This window comes from Notamacropus eugenii, chromosome 1 (assembly GCF_028372415.1).
Source record: "Notamacropus eugenii isolate mMacEug1 chromosome 1, mMacEug1.pri_v2, whole genome shotgun sequence".
Lineage (NCBI taxonomy): Eukaryota > Metazoa > Chordata > Mammalia > Diprotodontia > Macropodidae > Notamacropus > Notamacropus eugenii.
The window spans coordinates 653,719,978-653,740,062 of record NC_092872.1 but is presented as its reverse complement, the minus strand read 5'-3'; the positions used below and the strand labels follow the sequence as shown (position 1 = coordinate 653,740,062).

The following is a 20,085-nucleotide window of genomic DNA, read 5'->3' as shown; positions in this document are numbered from 1 at the left end:
GTTCCCTCAGGGAGTTTATGCACAGACCTTCAACAATGGATCCAGGCTCCTGCCTGCTTGGAGAGCCCTGGTCTGCCGCTGCCCCCCAGCCTCTGTCTCCCGAGGGGGCCCGAGCCATGGGGGCACCCCACTCCCCCCTCGACCCGCCAAAGGGACTCTCCCACAGACCCCCGTCACCTGTGGGTGGAGGCACCCGTGCGGCCGCTGGAGATCCCGTCCCCGAAGCCCGCTCGGATCTGTTCCCCTCGGTGCCGCAGCCACGGCAGGGCTGCACCCAGCCCCCAGTCCCGGCGCCCAGTCCGCAGCCCGAAGGACCCTTCACGAGAGGCCTGCAGGTCTCTCCGGAACAGAAATCTCCCTTGCTCCAATGCTCTGCGGCCTCTGGGTGCAGAATTCGCCGTGAGCCACTTCTTTGCAGTTGCTCCATGGGCCGTGGGCTCGGAGCTATGTGCATGTGCGTCTTTCCACTACGCCATCTTGGCTCCGCCGGTTAATTTGATTTAAAAAAAGAAAATTTTTAAAAATTTAGATGTTCTAAAAGAGCAGATAACCCATGTCAAAAATGAAAAAGGTGAATTCACCACAACGAAGGTAAAATTAGAGAAATTCTTAGGAGTTATTTTGCCTAATTATATGCCAGTAAAATTGATAATCTAAGAGAATTGGACATGTGCAACAGGTTAACATAATTAAATGAAAATGGTATATTCAAAATAGATCTAAAACAGGCAAAAGTGGAGTTTCTGCTTTACATGAATCTAGAGCAAACATAGATACTGAGGGAAATGATATACCCCCTGAACCAAAGCAAAGGTTGCTACAGTCCTTGGTAAAATGGAATGAGAGATATGATGGATTAACTGAAGAACAAGGAGACATGCATGGCTTACTGATGGGACAACAAAATATTGGGGCCACTAAAGACATTGGAAAGTGATAGCCTATAATCTATGTATTAGGCAGACTTTGGAAAGTACTGGGATAGGTGGAAGTAGTCAATATGCTGAACTTATGGCAGTTATCAAAAACTATCATGATAACAAAAAGTTATCGAAAACCAAACTATCAAAATAAAACAAAGAGTACAGTGTCATATATTTGCTGATTCATGGGTGGTAGCTAATGGGTTAGCTATATGGATGCCCATGTGGAAAAATCAAAATTGGGAAATTCATGGCAAATGAGTCTGGGGCAAAGAATTATGAGAAGACATATGGGAAGTGTCTTTGTTTACTAATTTGTCAGTTTTTCATGTGGTCCTCACCATGCCAGAATGTGCGTTCAGTGCACATGCTGATTGACTAATAAAGATTGCTAGCCAACATATTGTCCCAACTCTGACATCAACTGATAATCCGGTACTAACAAAATGGTTCCATCAAACAGCTGGCCATTTAGGGGTCCAGACCACACACCAGTGAGCGCAAGACTGAGGTATTAGTATCTCTCACTGGGTGTTAAAACAAGTAGTAGAGGAATGTTATGTATGTCAGTTGAAAAAGGAATGAACTGTTTCTCAGGTAGTAACTGCAGAGATAGCAAGGGGAAAAATACCAGCCCAAATTTGGCAAATAGATTATATGGGACCCCTACCCCAAGATAAAGGATGCAAATTCATATATACTTGTGTTGACATCTATTCAGGTGTACCAGTGGCTTGTCCATATAAGAATGTGTTCCAGAAAAACACTTGTAAGACTCTAGATGGCATAAGTTTATATTAGGTAACCCCAAGATAGATTCAAAGCAACAATGGGTCACATTTCTAAGGTAATGAAATGAAGAGATATTGTGTATTGAGAAACATAGAATGGATATGTCATGTTCCATATTACCCACAAGCATCTGGGTTAATTGAAAGAAGGAATAGATTATTCAAAGAACAGTTAAGGAAGTTATGTTCAAATAATTCTTATCAACATTGGAAAGATAATATGTTTATTGCTTTATGTAATTTGAATAATAGATCATTGAGGGGAAGTACACCTCTAGCCAGAATGATGAACTAAAATCTGCAAATTAGAAAACAACAAACACATAATATCCCAAATGTTGATTATTGGAATGTGAGGCCAGATGTTCTAGCACTGAATCCAGGGACACCTGGTTTGGCAGGATATGATTTACATTGTTTAGAGAACTTTTAGCTGCATAAAAAAATAAGAAAAATCTCTACTGGAATATGTATGAGAATTCCTAAAAATCATTTTGGACAGACAGTACATAAATCAGGAGCTTCAGGAATACATGTATTGATTGGAGTGATCAATTCTATTTATAAAGGAGAAATTATTGTGACATTCAAAAATTTAGGTGATGAACCCATACAGTTTTGTAAAAATGATAGACTAGTTCAAGCGATTATTATTCATTGTGAAACAATACCCCTTGTGAAAACTGACCCTCCTTCTGAAATAACTAACAGAGGTACTGAAGAATTGGATTCTACTGATAGAATAAAATTGGGAGCTAAAGTATAGGTAAAATGGACCTTCTAAAGACTATGGAAATTATAACACATAGGAAAAATAATGTAAATGTTGTTTATTCAGGAGAAGATGATAAGCAAATTGTACCCTTAACTCATATGTACTACCATGAATGAGGCTATAATAGTGGGTTCATGGACTCCAGAAGCACACCTGACACTGTATCTACCCTGCTTCTAGTAATTGTCTCACTGATGCTTTTTGGCTTTTTTTGTCTGTTAAACTTGTTTGCTAGATTTATTTCCTACAGGTTTAGTACCCTCCACCTGCAGATGCCTGATCCCTTAAGCCAGATATCACCCCCTGTCCATGACTGTGATGTGTCAATCCTGGACCTGGCATCAACAAAGCTCTGGATGCCAACTAAAGAACTGTCCTCTCAAATGGGACATCTTGGGGGAGGGACAGGTCTAAGTCCAATTTCAACAGGAAGTAGCTATGGCAGAAGGGACCTTAGTCCCTTACCCCAAGATTTTAGACCCCATTCTTTCAAGGGAGAAATGATCGGATGCTTGTGCTCAAGCCTCACCCTAAGATATTGTCTTATGTGCTCATTTTGTGTAATGCCTGTTATATTCTTGTAGTGTTCTGTTGACACCAGTTGTCTAAGATGTTGGTTTATATACTTATTTTCTGTTATTCCTGCTAAAATTCTGTTGATACTTGTTAATCCAGCAACCTAGGTAGTGAATATGAAAAATCATGGGGCCAAATGTAATAGCAATTTAAATGAAAAGATCTTTTCCATTCATTAGTAGGCACTTGTGACCTCCTTAAATCACCCAGAAGCCTAAGTCACATGTGGTAGGAGGATCTTGCTGAACAGGGGGAACAGGAACAGTGCAGCAGAACAGGAAGTTAGTGAGAGCAGTGGGGGCAGAGGAGGGAGAACACAGGCCAGCAGACATAGCAAGACTCATGAGTGTTTGCTTGTGAGAAGGCCCTGGCTGGGAGGTGGAGGGGAGAGGGTTTGTAGGAGGAGATTTGAGAAAGCCTTTGTCCCCGGCAGTGCTAATGTGTATTCACTTCTTGGCTACTATGACAGGTTTGATTTTATGGTGTTGGGATTCAGATTTCTGGTGTCTGAATATATGCTTTTCTTCTGCCTTCTATATGGAGAGTCTTTTATGCTTTGCAATTGGGAACTATGACAGCATATTCATAGTCACCACCAGTGCTGTGAATATTACCTGGGTGATACAGAAGGTCAGGAACTTCTAGTTAACCAGGGGAAACAGATGCAAAGGAACTAGATTAAAGAGTATTAGACCTTAAACCATGTTATAATGTGAGGACAGTGTTGAAGTATAAGATGGACAACTTTGATTTTTTTTTTTGATCATAAGAAAATATTTTAATGAATAAGGTCACATAATTCCTGCAGTCTACTTCACATTACTCTAATACCAAAAGAAAAATAACTTATCTACAAAGTAGATTTGGAAATAGTTAAAAGACTACTATTTGACAAAGAAAGGAAAACCTCCTTGCTTAATGAGGATATCAATCCACTGCTTAAGAAAACCTGATAGGTAGCATGCAAAAGCATTACAGTCAATTTTCATATAATCGCATTCGTAAACACACCTATTTGTGAAAAAAATAAAAATAGTTTGTAAGACAACTACATAGTTTAAAGAGATCTGAAAGAAAAAAGCTTTTCTTCCTGTAGTATTTACATTGCAACTTGTACTTGACAAAAAAAAATTAACTCTTTTCAAAAGCTCCTCCCCACTTACTCCCACTGAGCTGATTTCAATAGCATCTGTTCATCTTCTTAAATTTCTCATAATGATAATCATCAGTTGTGTTTTCATTAGGAGGGAACTTGTGATTTGGAGGAGACCTCTCAAGTTCTGGCTTCCCTGAATCTTCCGCTCTGAGGAATCTGATTTTCACCTCCTCTTTGCCCCAAAGAGGGCATTGAGCTCTTCATCATAAAATCAGTTGTGCTGCTCGTGGTTCACAGCCATATTGGTAGGAATAAAAGAGGTTTTACTATGTTTCTTTTTGCTCTGTTGTTCAGCTAACAAGCATACCTGGCATCTTCTGTGGAAATGATACTTTTTTAAGTTAATTTTTGCATCAATGCTTCAGTTCACCTCAGGGATGCTGCTCAGCCTCTAGTTGGACAGCATCTCTTCCATTTTATTAGCTGAGGAAACTAGGATGCTCTCTGAGAGCTCATAGAGACAGTCTTCAGCATTCATCAACTTCACCTTTTGCTCCTCATTTTTCACAGTTCTTTTCCTCTTCTTTAGCTTAGTCTCAATGTATTTCATCATGTCAGCATCTTCATTTTTTCAGTTGGTTTCTGCTGAAAATGATGTTCCTAAGTTGAGGTCCTCCTCTTCATTAATCCTGTCCTTGTTTCTCTCCTTAAATTTTTTCATATCTACCATTCCACCATTCTTGATCTTAAAGGGATCATCCACCAAGGTTATTTCTTCTTGTACTTTCTCCCCAACCAGAAGGGCAAAAACATTCACCCCATCAGGCCATCTCCTCAAGCTCAGAACTTCTTCACTGACCTCTTCGCTGTCTTGCTTGTCCCATCCTGACTCTGAGACTAGCCACTTGCATTATCCCCCAAGGACTGTCATGGCATCCCCTGATGGGATTTCATAGCCCCAGATCAGTACATCTGCTCAGGATTGGTTATGGCACAGGCCTTGATTATTGTATATTAAAATTTTCCTGTATAAATAAAATCTCAGTAAACAAGAATAGAGGAAATGCAGAAAACTTGGGGGGAGGGAAACCTTAATAGACAATCTCCCAGATAGAATGTGATTGGATCAGAATATTGTTGTGGTGTAGGAAATGATGAGATGGTGGATTTAGAAAAATGTGGAAGGACCCGGACTTATGAAGGAAGATGCTATCCACTTTCAGCGAAACAGATGGCAAGTGGAAATAAGCATAATATAGTCTTGTGTATTTTTGTGTGTCTGTATGTTTATGGATACATATGTACATGTGTTCATGTGTATGTATATATATATGTATGTATGTAAATGTATATGTGTGGGCATGCCCATAAATTGGGGAATGGATGGACAACATCTGGTGTTATAAGAAATGATGAGGGATGATTCTAGAAAATAAAGGAAGACCTATATGAATTGATACAGATTGAAGTGAACAGAACCAGGAGAATATTGTACACAGTAACAACATTTTACAGTGACCAACTGTGAATGACTTAGCTATTCTCAGCCATACAATGATTCAAGACAATTTCAAATGACTTATAATGAAAAATGCTGTCCACATTCAGAGAAAGAACTGATGAACTGAATGCAAATTGAACTATAGTTTTCTACTTTAGTTATCTTGTTTTTTGTGACATGGCTAATAGGAAAATATTTTACATGATTTCAAATGCATGATTAATATCACGTTGCTTGCCATCGTAATGGGTAATGGTGGGCTTAGAGGGTGGGAGAGAATTTGGAACCCAAAGTTAAGAAAAGATTGTCATAAATAAATAATTTATTTTTTAAAAAGACTATGATGAATCCAAAAGTAAAACCGGAAAAAAAATAAAATGTTTTTAAATAAAAACTCAGTTAATTGATGTAGTTTTTCAGCACATTTTACTGGGGTAGAAGAAGCAATAAACTTGGATCCAGAAGACCTGAATTTAAGCCTTAACTATCACTTATAACATTATAGGAACGTAGAATTTTAGAGTTAGTAGGGACCTTAGAAAAGGTAAACATAAACACTGATTAAGTACATATTTTAAGCCTTGCAAGTCTGGGAATAGAAAGTTCTGGGGATATAAAGAGAGGTCAAAAAAAACATCACTTCAAGGGGCTCAAAATTTAAAGAGGAAGACAATAGGGAAAGAAAGAAATGCACAAAAAAGCTGTATACAGGAAAATTTTTTTAAAAAATTAAGGGAGGGATTAGAAGAAGTTGGTTAAGGATCTCACTAGGTTGATGGGATTTTTAGTTTGAAATTAAAGGAAGTATATGGAAATGAGGAGGGAGAGTATTCCTGACATCTCAGAAATCAGGGAAAATTCTTGGACCCAAGAGAATGAAGTAACAATAACGACATAAAAGGAGTCCAATGTCATTGTGTTAAAGAGTAGATAGTGAGGAATAATGTATAAGAAAACTGAAAGGTAGGAGGGGGCTAAGTTATGAAGGACTTTGAGTGTCAAACAGAGGATTTTGTATTTGGTGCTAAAAGTGATAGGAAATCACTGGCCTTGGTTGAGTAGGTGATGGGATGGTGGGACGAGGGAGGGGAGATGGATGAAATAGTAGAACTTCTGCATTAAGAAAATCACATTGGTGGCTAAATGGAAGATAGAGTTGATATTGGTCATTGACTACTGGATTGGAGTGGGGAGAGACAAAGCAGGAAGAGCCACCAGCAGGCTGTTGCAGACACGAGTTCATGAGGGCCTATACCAGGATGGTGGCACTATTAAAGGAAACAATTATTAGATGTGTGAGATTGTTCAACTCAATTAATCTCTCTCAAGTTTAGTTACCTAATCTGTAAGTGTGAATAATAAATAATATATACTCTACCAAATTCTCAGAACTATTCAATTCACTCTGAAATAAAAGAATGAAAAAAATGTTTATTAAATTCTTACTGTGCAAAGTACTGAGGATACAACAGAGGAGTACAGAGAGTCCTTCTTCTCAAGAAGCTTATAGTCTAATTGGGGAGACTACATGTTTAAAGTTTCAGAAGCAAGAACTGCCCTATCCCAGTTCTAATGCCAGGGATCAAATATGTATTTTCAGTGGCAGTTATCATATAAAGAAGACACCTTGGACTAATAAAACAATGTTAGAAAGGGTGATTATTACCATAACAGCATTTGCCTCATTTGCTTAGCGAGTTTAGTTCCAGTAGCTTTTGTTACTATGTTTATTCATATGCATAATATTCAGAAAGAACAAGAGAGAGGTGACTTGACATTTGCCATCCCCAAAAGGATTTCTCTAATATAATTTGTTACTGTGGAATAACACTTCTCTGATTAAAAAATCTGAAGTGATCTTTAGCAAAAGGAGAAATCTGGAAACAAATGCAACAAAAATTCTGTGAAAGCATAAAGTCCAGATGATTGACTGAAAAATGTTAAGGTTTTTATGTTTCTTTGTCTATAAATTTGTTCTCCTTTTTTCACTCCTTTGAATGTTAATTAACTCTAGACTGACACAATTTTGAGAAATCTTTTTTTTCCTAGTTACCTTCCATGAAGGCCCCTATGCTACCTTTGGATATAATGAAGATCACCCCCTGCCCCTGACCTCAAGGTTAGTAATGGTTATGCCAGCAGAGTGAAAATTCTAGGAGGTTCCACCAAGTTGAGAAAGGTGATAGGTTCAGTGATAGTCGATCTGCCTATTATGCAAGAACTGTCCTATTAAAGTACTAGGAGGCTCAGTGCCAGGTAAATTGCAAAGTGATGGAATTTTGAACCACAGAACCTTTTAAAGACTACCTGCTGAGTATGAATAGGTTATCTATCTACACTGGAAGAAAAGATATCAACAGTTTTGAATACTAAATCAAGTACTATGCCATATAATGGTTATCTTCCTCTTTCTCTTTATCATCATAATACCAAACGGTACAGTAGAAAGAGTGCTAGTTCTAGAATCAGAGGACCTGGATTCAGATCCTACCTTTAACACTTAAGGCTTACCTGACAGAGCTTAGATGAGTCATTTAATTTCCCTGAATCTCATTTTCCTTAACTGTATCATTTGTTGAAAACAATAGTCTCTGATATCCCTTCCATTTCATAATCAATAATCCTGTGATGCAATTTCTTTAGTGCTTTAAGTTTTGTGCAGTACTTTCCTCATAAAAACTTTGTGAGGTAGGTAGCAATGGTGTGACTGTCTCTATTTCACAGGTGATGAAGCAAGTTTAGATTAACTAAATTGTGTGAGTTAACCTTAATGTGGATCACACTGCTAACAAGTAGCAGATTTAGGACTTCAATGAACATTTTCCCGCACACTATCCAATAATCTTTCTGTTATATCAAAGGGCTTTCTGTTAAAATCACTTAGAAAGCATTAAGAAATCAGAATAGAATGAGCGTTCCATATGGGCTCAGATGAGACTTTTTCCCACTATCTCAACTTGGAAAGCCTAGTAAATCTAATGTCACTTCAGAGACCAAGTGAAGAATTGGGTTTATTTTTCTTCAACCAGATAGAAATGGTTAATGAGGTGAGAGTATTTAAAGTAACTCCTCTCAGGTATAAGATTTATTCCTAAAATGAAAATGCATGAATGAGAGAAAGCCCTGAACAAGATTTCTGCAGGTGGGGGTGGGGGAAGCGAGGGGGTTGGCACAGCTTCACAGATGGCAATTAACAACTCATTCATTAACATTTCAACACTCAATTTCCAATTTTAATTGCTCAGTGCCCTACTTACTGGTTACTTGCTTATTATTACGATGTGCAAATCTGCTTCCTAGAAATATAACACATAGATCAGAAAATGATTGCATTTAAAAAGTATGTGTGTGATATACATTAATTAGAGAATTGCTGCTGGAACATACATATATATGTACTTGCGTGTATCTACATCTATATATAATCTAACCAATGGGAATGAAATGTTTGAGATACTTAGAAATTCAAACCTATTATGACTTGTTGTGATCTATGCTGCTACATTTTAATGGAGCTTTGTAAAAAAAAGAAAATAGTAATAACAGTGTCTAAAGTATGGACAACTGAGTCTAAAACAAATTTTCAAGAAAAATTATTTGGAATATATACTCCATTGAATTTTAAGAACCAGATGTTTCAAATTTCAATCCAGTTCTTCTGAGATTCTTTTATTCTGGGTTAATTTGAAAGTCAAGCTTTCCTAAAAGTTTTGTTATGCATGTTTTTATTCATTCATTCATTCGTTTGTTTGGAGAAAGCAGAATTTCCATACAAGGCTATGATCGAGGACAACACCCATTTTTCTTCCTCAGCCCCTTTACAGCTTTAAGAAGCATTTTTTTTCACAGAAATTCCACTTCTGGCACTTCTTTAAAAGGGTTCAGAGATTTACCTTGTCTGGATGTAGGATCTGTTGGCTCTTCATCAGGTTTCATTGTGCTTTGAGGGTTGCCTGTATAGACCATAGAATAGATTTGCATTTTAAAGTAGTTCCTCACCTGAAGGCATTCCAATATAAAGAGATGAATACATGTATACTTATGCCTGTTTGGACCCTAGGGCTTGGACACTATTCAAGCTTGCCTATGTTTGAAATAGGAACTCTACATGCATATACCAAAAAAAAAAAAAAAAAAATAGAGACCTGGCCTACTCTGTATTCTAGCTATGCTTTTCAAGTATCTCTATGTCCTATATTCCTATTTTTAAAAGCCAGGCTTTCACACATTCCTTATATAACCCATTAAACTTTTATTGCAATAGCTTTAACTCAAAAATGCTGGGTCATGAAGTAAAGGCTATCGAAAATTCTTTTTGTGCTCAAGAATTCTTCAGACATCTGACCTACATCTGGACTTCACAAAAGAAAAAATTCCACATATATCCTCCTAGCATACAGAAATCCTTGCTTTGCCTTCTCTGACACATATAATTTGGCTTCACCATGCGCATGTTGCAGACTTGATTGGAGATAGAACAACATGAGTACTTTGTTTTATACTGGGTCCAAACAATGATGGGAATTTTCAGACAGGTCCATTTGGTCCAGAGATACATGTGATGGGGGCATCTCCCTCTTAAGAAAAAGCAATATTATTTCCAAAGAAGGTCTCACTGGTTCCAAGTTTGTGTCAGTAGGGAGGCGAAGACCCCCATACTCGTTTGATTCTTCCCAGAACCCTTTATTTTAAAGAGGACTCCTCAGCCACTCATATTTTGATTGTTTTTAAGGCTGTACTCCTGACCCTTTAGATTTTTTTCTCAATCCCTCTTGCTGATGCCTTCATTCCCTTCTCCCCAAAACTTCCATCTTCCTTTCATGTGCTATCTTCCTTGCTAAAATGTAAGTTCCTTGAGGGGAAGGGCAGTCTTTCTGTTTATATTTGTATTGCCAGGGGTTAGCACAGTACCTTGTTCATAATAAATGCTTAATAAATGAATGTTTTTTTCACTTGACTTTTCAAAAATGGTCTGTGTTCAACAGAGAAAAAAATGTTCTTTGCCTTTGTGCTAATGATGCCATAATGTTCTGGAGGAATCCTGGTCTGTCATCTTCCTGTGTGACTATTTTAGTTCATTGTGGTTCAGCCCACTTGACTCAAATGCAAGGAGCGCACTCCATGTTTGCGTTCCTATTGAAGACCAGAGTTTGGAGATATTGACCATAACATCATAGTTTTACAGGGAAAGAGGATCTAAGAGGCCATCAAGTTTGACTTTATAATTTTATAGCTGTAAGGACTAAGGCACAAAGAGACTAACAGTAAAACAAGTATCTGAGGCAGGATTTGAAGCTAGGTCTTCCAGACTTTATCCAATGCTTTCTCCAATCCATTACTTTGTCTCTCTACCATTTAAGTCTGCTGAGAACTTAGGAAGCATTCAGTAGAGACTGAAACACCAGAAAAAAAACAAATTATCCTTTAGCCTTGACTGCATATCATACGCCTGACTGACCACTGCAAAGGCATTACCCTCTCCCAAGGTGGTCATTACAACCAAAAAAATCCAATACTCATTTTGTTGTCTTTCACAAATCCTCAAATTAAACAGATATTTTAAACTCTACTTCAGAGACTCACAAGCTCCATGACCCTGAGGAAGTCATTTAACCTCTATCGGGCTTTGTTTCCTCATCTGTAAAATGGGGATGATAATAATAGCACCTATATCACAAGGTTATTGTAAGGATCAAGAGGGATAATACATGCATTGTGCTTTGCAAACCTTAAAGTACTAGATGTTAGCTTTCATTATTATTTATGACAATAATAATTACCAGTTGTTTATTTAATATATTTGACCTCAGCACTGGAAGGGATGAAAAAGAATTACAATACTGTCCGTGCACTCAAAGAATTTACTCTTCCTTGCACATCTCACTGGCACCATGATACTCATAAAACAGCTAAATAAAAATGTGATAAAAGATCATGTTATAGAAAAAAATATGTACAGTAAGACCTAGAAGAAATCAGAAAAAAAGAAAATGTAGGAAGGCTTCATGAAACCTAGAATTTGATATGTTAGCAAGTAGGTTACCTTTTAGCTAGGGAGAAAAAAAGAAAAGAAATTCTAGCTTTAGGTAATATCATTATGAAAGGAATGGAAATGAAAAAATCTCAGATATGAAAAATGTTCTCTAGTTTACAGCTGTCCAGACTCACAAGCTCCTTTTAGAGAAAAACATTTGGAAAAAGTAAGAATGTGGGATGCTAATTAATAGTCACCAAGTATGAACTGAGAGACTTTACCAGTTATATAAGGGCAGAGTCAAGATGGCAGAGAGAAGCCAAGAAGTCACCTAAGCTCTCCCCTGTTTTCTTCAGAAACAAAATTAATTCAAGCCTCTAAATGGATTCTAGAATGACAGAACCTACAAAAAGATGGATTGAAACAATTTTCCAGCTTAAGAAAACATAGAAGGACTTCAGGAAAGGTCTGACTCACTTGGGTAAAAGGGAAGTATAGCCCAATATAGACAGTATTTGGGTAAGACAAAGCCAGGCTCTTAGCACAGCACAGATCAGAAACTGAGGCTTTGCAACCTTGGCTCATCAGGCCACTGGAATAGCAGGATAACCCCAGCACAGAAGACATATTGCCAGAGTTGGAATCCAAGCAACAACATACACAACTAGGTTGGACCACTCAGTGCACTAAGCAAGTCACAAGCACCTAGAGCCCCAGCACAGAAAGTACAACACCAGACCCTTGGCCCACAGCACAAGAAGCTTGGAAAAGTGACCCCTGTGTCCCAGAAGAAGAACTCAACATGAAAATCCAGTAAATAAGCAATATATGAGCAAAAAATCAAAAAGATCCTTGACCATAGAAAGCCACTATAGTAACAGGAAAGATCAAAACACAAATGCAGAAGACAACATAGCCAAAATGCCTACATGCAAAACCTCAAAGGGGAATATGAATTGGTCTCAAGCCCAAAAAGCCTTCTTGGAAGAGCTCAAAAAGCATAAAAAAGTCAATGAAGAAAGGTAGAAGAAAAACTGAAAAAAAATAAAAGATCTGCAAGAGGGAGTCAATAGCTTGGAAAAGGAAGGACAAAAATTGACTGAAGAAAACAATTCCTTTAAAAAATGCAATTGACCAAATGGAAAAATAATCCACTGAAAAAAACTCCTTAAAAAGCAGAATTGCTCAAATGGAAAAAGAGATAAAAGCTAACTGAAAAAAAGTATTTTTTTTTTAAATTAGGATTCAGAAAGTGGAAATTAATTCTATGAAACATCAAGAATCAGTCAAACAAAAATCAAAAGAATGGAAAAGTAGAAGAAAATGTAAAATGACACGTTGCAAAAAAAAAAAAAAAAAAAAACTGACCTGGAAAGTAGACCCAAGAGAGATAATTTACGAATAATTGGACTACTTGAAGGCCATGATCAAAAAAAAAACCCTGGACAGCATTGTTCAAGAAATTATCAAGAAAAACTGCCTTGACATTCTAGAACCAGAGAGTAAATCATCATTGAAAGAATTTACTGAACACCTACTGCAAGAGATCCAAAAGTGAAAACTCAAATTAATGTTGTAGTAATATTTCAGAATTATCAAGTTAAGTAGAAGATATTGCAAGCAGCCAGAATGAAACAATACAAATATCAAAGAACCACAGTCAGGAAAAGAGAGGAATAAGTAGATTCTACATTAAAGGATCAGAGGGCTTGGAATATGATATTCCAGAGAGAAAGGAGAACTACAATGATGAATCAACTGTTCACTAGAAATAAGCATAATCTTTCAGGGGAACAGATGGATTTTCAATGAAATAGAGGACTTTCAAACTTTTCTGATGGAAAGACTGGAGCTGAATAGAATATTTGATCTTCAAATACAAGACTCAAGAGAAGCATAAAAGAGCAAAGAGAAAACAAGAGAAAAAATGTTATTCTAAAAGATTAAACTATTGCATCCATACACGGAAAGATGAAACTTGTAATTCTTGAGACCTCTATCTTTATTAGAACAGTCAGAAGGGATATCAATAGAGAAAAAGGGTGGGTATAAATTTACTTTTGTGTGATGATATAAAAATAGAGAGTTGAAAAAACTGGTTTGAACTAAGAGAACAGTGAATGAGAAGGCAGAAGAGGGCAAATTATATCAAACAAAGAAGTACAAAACACCTATTAGAGTACAGGGAAAGAAAGGATGGAGTGAGCATTACTGCAACCTTACTCTCATCTGATTTTGATCAAACATGGAATAACAAGCATTCAGTTGGTTATAGAACTCAATCTTAACTGAGAAGTAGGAGAGGAAAAGGGAAAGAAAAAGAAGAAGAGTAGATAGAAGGGAGGGCAAGAGGTGATCAGAAGCAAAATATTGGTGAAGAGATACAGGGGGAAAGCAAAAAGAGAAGTATAAACAGAAGGAGAAATAGGGTGGAGAGAAAAACACAGTAATTATAACTGTGAATGTGAATGGGATAAGCTGCCTCATAAAAAGGAAGCAGACAGCAGAGTGGATTACAAAGCAGAACCCTACAATACGTTACTTACAAGAAACACATTTGAAGCATAAACACATAGACAGAGTAAAGGTTCTTTGCTGGAGCATTATACACCCCACACACACACATTTCAGCTGAAGAAATAAAGCAGAGGTAGTAATCCTTATCTCAGAAAAAGCAAACATAGGAAACTACATCTTCTAACAGGTACTATAGATAATGAAGTAATATCACCACTTGTATGATTAAGGAAATTTATGGTTCAGATTCGCACCTACAATAAGACACATTTGAGAAGAAGAAGCTGGATATTTTATTGATTTTCAGAAAAGGCAAATGCATGAACAGTTTATAGCTACAGCAGAAAATAATTAATATAGCCTAATACTAATATAATTATAGCAATATTAATATAGATATAAGAGGAAATAGAAAAACATCACCAATTCAGGGAAGCACCAACACCTGAATTGTCTCAGCTGGGGAATCCCGGGATACAGCTTTCAGGGTCTGAATTGGGAGCAAGTGGTCCCAGCCAGAGCGTCCTCTCCATGGATGAGATTCCGAGGACTTACACTAAGCAAGGAGAGTTTATAGGGACCTAGACAAAGAAGGCTTTTTGCCAATGGCTCTGCACACTGTTCCAAGCTGGTCAGGCACATGGCCATGGGAACACAGGTTTTGTCCATCAAGGAAATATCATATGGGGGCCACAAGATATAAGTTAATTAATCATATACTGGGAGGATTAGCCAAATCTTCCAAGTATTATCTATGTGTTCCGGGAGTGGCTAGTTCCCAAAACATTAATACATGGCCAACTCACATATGTTATATTCCTTGAGAGGTCACCAAAAGGACAGAGTGAACTTACTTTATTCAAGGGATATGAAATATTCCTTCACCACTAAACATATATTTAACCAAATTCCTAGAGGAGAAGTTGAGTTACAGAAAGAAATAGATAGCAAACTATACTAGTGGGTGACAGCAACCTCTCTCTCTCAGAATTAGATAAACCTAACCAGAAAATAAACAAGAAAGAACTTAAGGACATAAATAGAATGCAAGAAAATTTAGATATGGTAGCACTCTGGAGAAAAATGAATGGTGATAGAAAGAAATATATCTTTTTAGTTTTTAAAAATTTATGTAGATATTTTTGGTTTTCAACAGACACTTCGACAAGATTGAGCTACAAATTTTGTTCCCATCTCTCGGCTTCACCCTCCCTAAGACAGTGTACATTTTGATTACCACTTCTCCCAATCTGCCCTCCCTTCTATCATCTCCCTCCCTTCTCTTATCCCCATCTAGTCTGTTTTCTCATAGGGCAAGATAGATTTCTATATCCAATTGCCTGTATATCTTATTTACCAATAGCATGTAAAAACAATTTTTCACATTCATTTTTCAAACTTTGAGTTCCAACTTCTCTCCCTTCTTCCTTTCCCACCCGTCTCCAAAGAAAAGGCAAGCAATTCAATATATGCTATACATGTGTAGTTATGAAAAACACTTCAATAACAATCATATTTTGAAAGATTAACTGTATTTTTCTCCATCCTATCTTGCCCCCCATTTATTATATTTTCTCTTTTGACACTATCCTTCCTCAAAAGTGCCCACTTCTAATTACTCCCACCTCCCATTTGCCCTCCTTTCTATTGTCCTCCTGACCCCCTTACCCTCTTCCCCCCTAATTTTCTCTAGTGTAAGATAAATTTTCATACCAAATTGTGTGCATGTTATTCTCTCCTTAAGCCAAATGCAATGAGAGTAAGGTTCACTCTTTCTCTCTTATCTCTCCCTCTTCCCCTTCATTGAAAAAGCTTTTTCTTGCCATGTTTATGTTAAATAATTTGTTCCATTCTATTTCTCTCTTTCTTCTCCCAATATATTCTTCTCTTACCCTTTAATTTTTATTTTTTTAGATACCATCCCTACCTATTCACCTCATCCTGTGCCCTCTATCCATCTATCTGTCTATCTACCTATCTATCTATCTATCTATCTATCTATCTATCTATCTATCTATCTATCTATCTATCTATCTACCTAGCTAGCTAGCTAGCTAGCTATCTCTATATCTATAATCTGCCAACCATCCTAATACTGAGAAAATTCTTAAGAGTTGCAAATATTTTTTTTTCCATGTAGGAATGTTCCACTTTAGTAAGTCCCTTATGATTTCTCTTTCCTCTTTACCTTTTCATGTCTCTCTTGATTCTTGTGTTTGAAAGTCATATTTTTTATTCAGTTCTGGCCATTTCAACAAAAATTCGTGAAAGTCCTCTATTTCACTGAATGACAATTTTTTGCCTGAAATATTATAATCAGTTTTGTTGGGTAGGTGATTCTTGGTTTTAATCCTAGTTCCTTTGACCTCTGGAATATCATATTCCAAGCCCTTTGTTCCCTTGATGTAGAAGCTGCTAGATGCATTATCCTGATTGTATTTCCATAATACTCAAATTGTTTCTTTCTGGGTGCTTGCAATATTTTTTCCTTGACCTGGGAGCTCTGGAATTTGGCTGCAATATTCCTAGGAATTTTCCTTTTGGGATCTCTTTCAGGAGATTATTGGTAGATTTTTTCAATATCTATCTTATGATCAGGTTCTAAAATATCAGGGCTGTTCTCCTTGATGTCTAGGATCCTTTTTTGGTCATGATTTTCAGGTACTCTAATTATTTTTAAATTGTCTCTTCTGGATCTATTTTCCAGGTCAGTTGCTTTTCCAATGAGATATTTCATATTGTCTGCTTTTTAAAAAAATTGCTTTGTCTTTTTTTTTATAATTTCTTTATTTTTCTTAAAGTCATTAGCTTCATCTGTTCCATTCTAATCTTTACGGAATTATTTTCTCTCTTTATTTTATTTTTTTATTTTAATTATATATTTGTTTTTAATGTTCTATAATCACTTCCATACATCTTAGATTTTCCCCTTCTATTTCCCCCTTCTGCCCAACCTCCCCACTCCCTTCCTGAGATGGCATACATTTTTATATAGGTTCTAAACATACATTCCTATTAAATACATTTTCATCTCAGTCCTTTTGCATAGAAGAATTAAAATGAATGCGAGAAATTATAAAAAATGTATATATAATACAAAAGAAAATCATCTGCTTCATTCTGTGATCAAATTCCATAGTTCTTTCCCTGGATATGGAAGGCATTTTGCCTTAAGAGATCATTCGAAATTATTTAAGTCCTTGAATTGCAATGAACTACTAAATATACCAGAAAAATTCCTCACACACTGTGGTTGCTTGTGTGTACAAAGTTCTCCTGTTTCTGTTCCTTTCACTCAGCATCAGACTATGTAAGTCTTTCCAGGCCTCTCTGATGTCTTCCTCTTCATCATTTCCTATAGCACAACAGTCTTCCATTATATTCATATACCACAATTATTCAGCCATTCCCCAATTGATGGATATCACCTTGATTTCCAGTTTTTGGTCACTACAAAGAGAGCTGCTATAAATATTTTTGTACATGTGGCACCTTTTCCCATTTTTATAATCTCTTGGGGACACAGTCCTAGAACTGATGTTGCTGGGTCAAAGGGTATGCACATTTTTGCAGACCTTTGGGCATAGTTCCAAATTGCTCTCCAGAATAGTTGAATCAGTTCACAGCTCCACCAACAATGAATTAGTTTTCCAACTCTCCAACATTTATCATCTTCCTGTTTTGTCATGTTAGTCAATCTGATAGGTGTGATGTGGTATCTCAGAGTTGTTTTGATTTGTATTTCTCTAATCAATAGTGATTTAGGGCACTTTTTCACATGACTATAGATATCTTTAATTACTCCCTCTGAAAACTGACTATTCATATCCTTTGATCATTAATCAGTTGGGGAATGACTTATACTCTTGTACATTTGACTCAGTTTTCTATGTATTTTAGAAATGAGGCCTTTATCACAGACATTAGTTGCAAAAATTCTTTCCCAGTTCTCTGCTTCCCTCCTAATCTTGACTATATTGGGTTTGGTTGTGCAAAAACTTTTCAGTTTCTTGTAATCATAATTACTCATTTTGCACTTCATAATGCTTTCCATCTCTTGCTTAGTCAAAAATTCTTCTTTACTCCATAAATCTGATAAATACACTATTCTTTGCACCACTAATTTGTTTAGAGTATCAATCTTTACACTTAGGTCATTAACCCATTTGGACTTTATTCTTGTGTACAGTGTCAGGCATTGGTTTATGCCTAGTTTCCCCCACACTGTTACCCAGTTTTCCCAGCAATTTTTGTTAAACAGTGAGTTCTTATCCCAGAAGCTGGGGTCCTTGGGTTTATCAAATAATAGATTGCTATATTCATTGACTACTGTGTCTTGAGTGCCTAGCATATTCCACTTGTCTGCCCTTCTGTTTCTTAACCAGTGCCAAGTGGTTTTGATAATTGCTGCTTTATAAAACAATTTGAGATCTGGTAGAGCTAGGCCACCTTCCCTAGCATTTCTTTTCATTAGTTCCCTTGCTATTCTGGAACTTTTCTTCTTCCAGATGAATTTTGATATTATTTTTTCTAGCTCTAGAAAATAATTATCTGATATTGTGATTGTTATGGCACTGAATAAACAAATTAATTTAGGTAGAATTGTCTTTTTTATCATATTAAGCCAGCCTACTCATGAACAACTGAGTCTGTTGCACTTTGTGATTCAGAATTGTGCTGAATGGCCTCTGTAGGTGCTGTAAATATGGTGTTGGCACTACAAAAATATAACAGAAAAGGAAAACGGTAAATGTTCAGGAAAATTGGAACACTAATGCACTGCTGGTGGAATTGTGAACTGATCCAACCATTCTGGAGAGCAATTTATGTGCTCAGAGGACTATAAAATTTTACATACCCTTGATCCAGCAATACCTCTACTAGGTCTATATCCCAAAGAGATCGTTAAAAAGGGGAAAGGATCCATATATACAATAATATGTATAGCAGTTCTTTTGGTGGTGGCCAGGAATTGAAAACTCAGGTGGTTCTCACCATTTGGAGAATGGCTGAACAAGGTACAGGGTAGTGGAATACTATCGTGCTACAATAAATAATGAACAGTTGGATTTCAGAAAAACCTAGAGACTTACATGAGCTGATGCTGAGTGAAGTGAGCAGGATGAGGAGAACATTGTACACATTAACAGCAACATTGTGTAATGATCAAGAATGTTAGACTTAGCTCTTCTCAGCAATACAATTATCTAAGACAATTCCAAAGGCTCATAATGGAAAATACTATCCACATCCAGAGAAAGAATTATGTAGTTTGAATGCAGATTGAAGCATACTATTTTCATTTTTTTTGTTTTCTTTCTCATGATTTTTCCCTTTTTTTATGACTCTTCTTTCACAACATAACTAATGTGGAAATGTGTTTAATATGATTGTATATGTACAACTTATATCAAATTGCTTGACATCTTGGGGAGGGGCAAGTGGAGGAAAGAAGGATGGAGAAAAAATTTGGAATTCAAAATCTTATAAAAGTGAAAGTTGAAAACTATCTTTACATGTAATTGGGAGATTAGAATACTCTTAACATAAAAAAAAATTAATGTAAAATGATACATTAGTATTGTAGGAACTTGGAGTACATCATAATGAATAGAATTGCCATGAAGAAACTTACAATTTAATAAAAGGAAATTGTTTTCCCAAACAAGCAAACTTTTTTATTAAACATCTAGCATGTTCTAGACACTCTACTAAGAGTTAGAATGCAAAATGAAATGACTTGTTCCCAAAGACATAATAATCATTTGGGTTAAATAATAAAACAATAAAAAAATAAACATTCTTTAGGTGAAGATATAACTATAAAGACATAGTTACTGATAATAAGATGATTCGGGTGTTCTTGGCTTAACTGTGTAAGATTAAGGAAAAAAAGAGTTGCTTAAGGTACCCTTGCTTTATGGTTCAGACA

The 20,085-nt window shown here is 36.5% G+C and overlaps 1 pseudogene; it reads right to left on the bottom strand.

The window, feature by feature from the left end:
* Positions 1 to 4,244: 4,244 nt before the first annotated feature.
* The window catches only part of LOC140519465 (splicing factor C9orf78-like), a 37,683-nt pseudogene continuing 21,842 nt past the window's right edge, over positions 4,245 to 20,085 (bottom strand).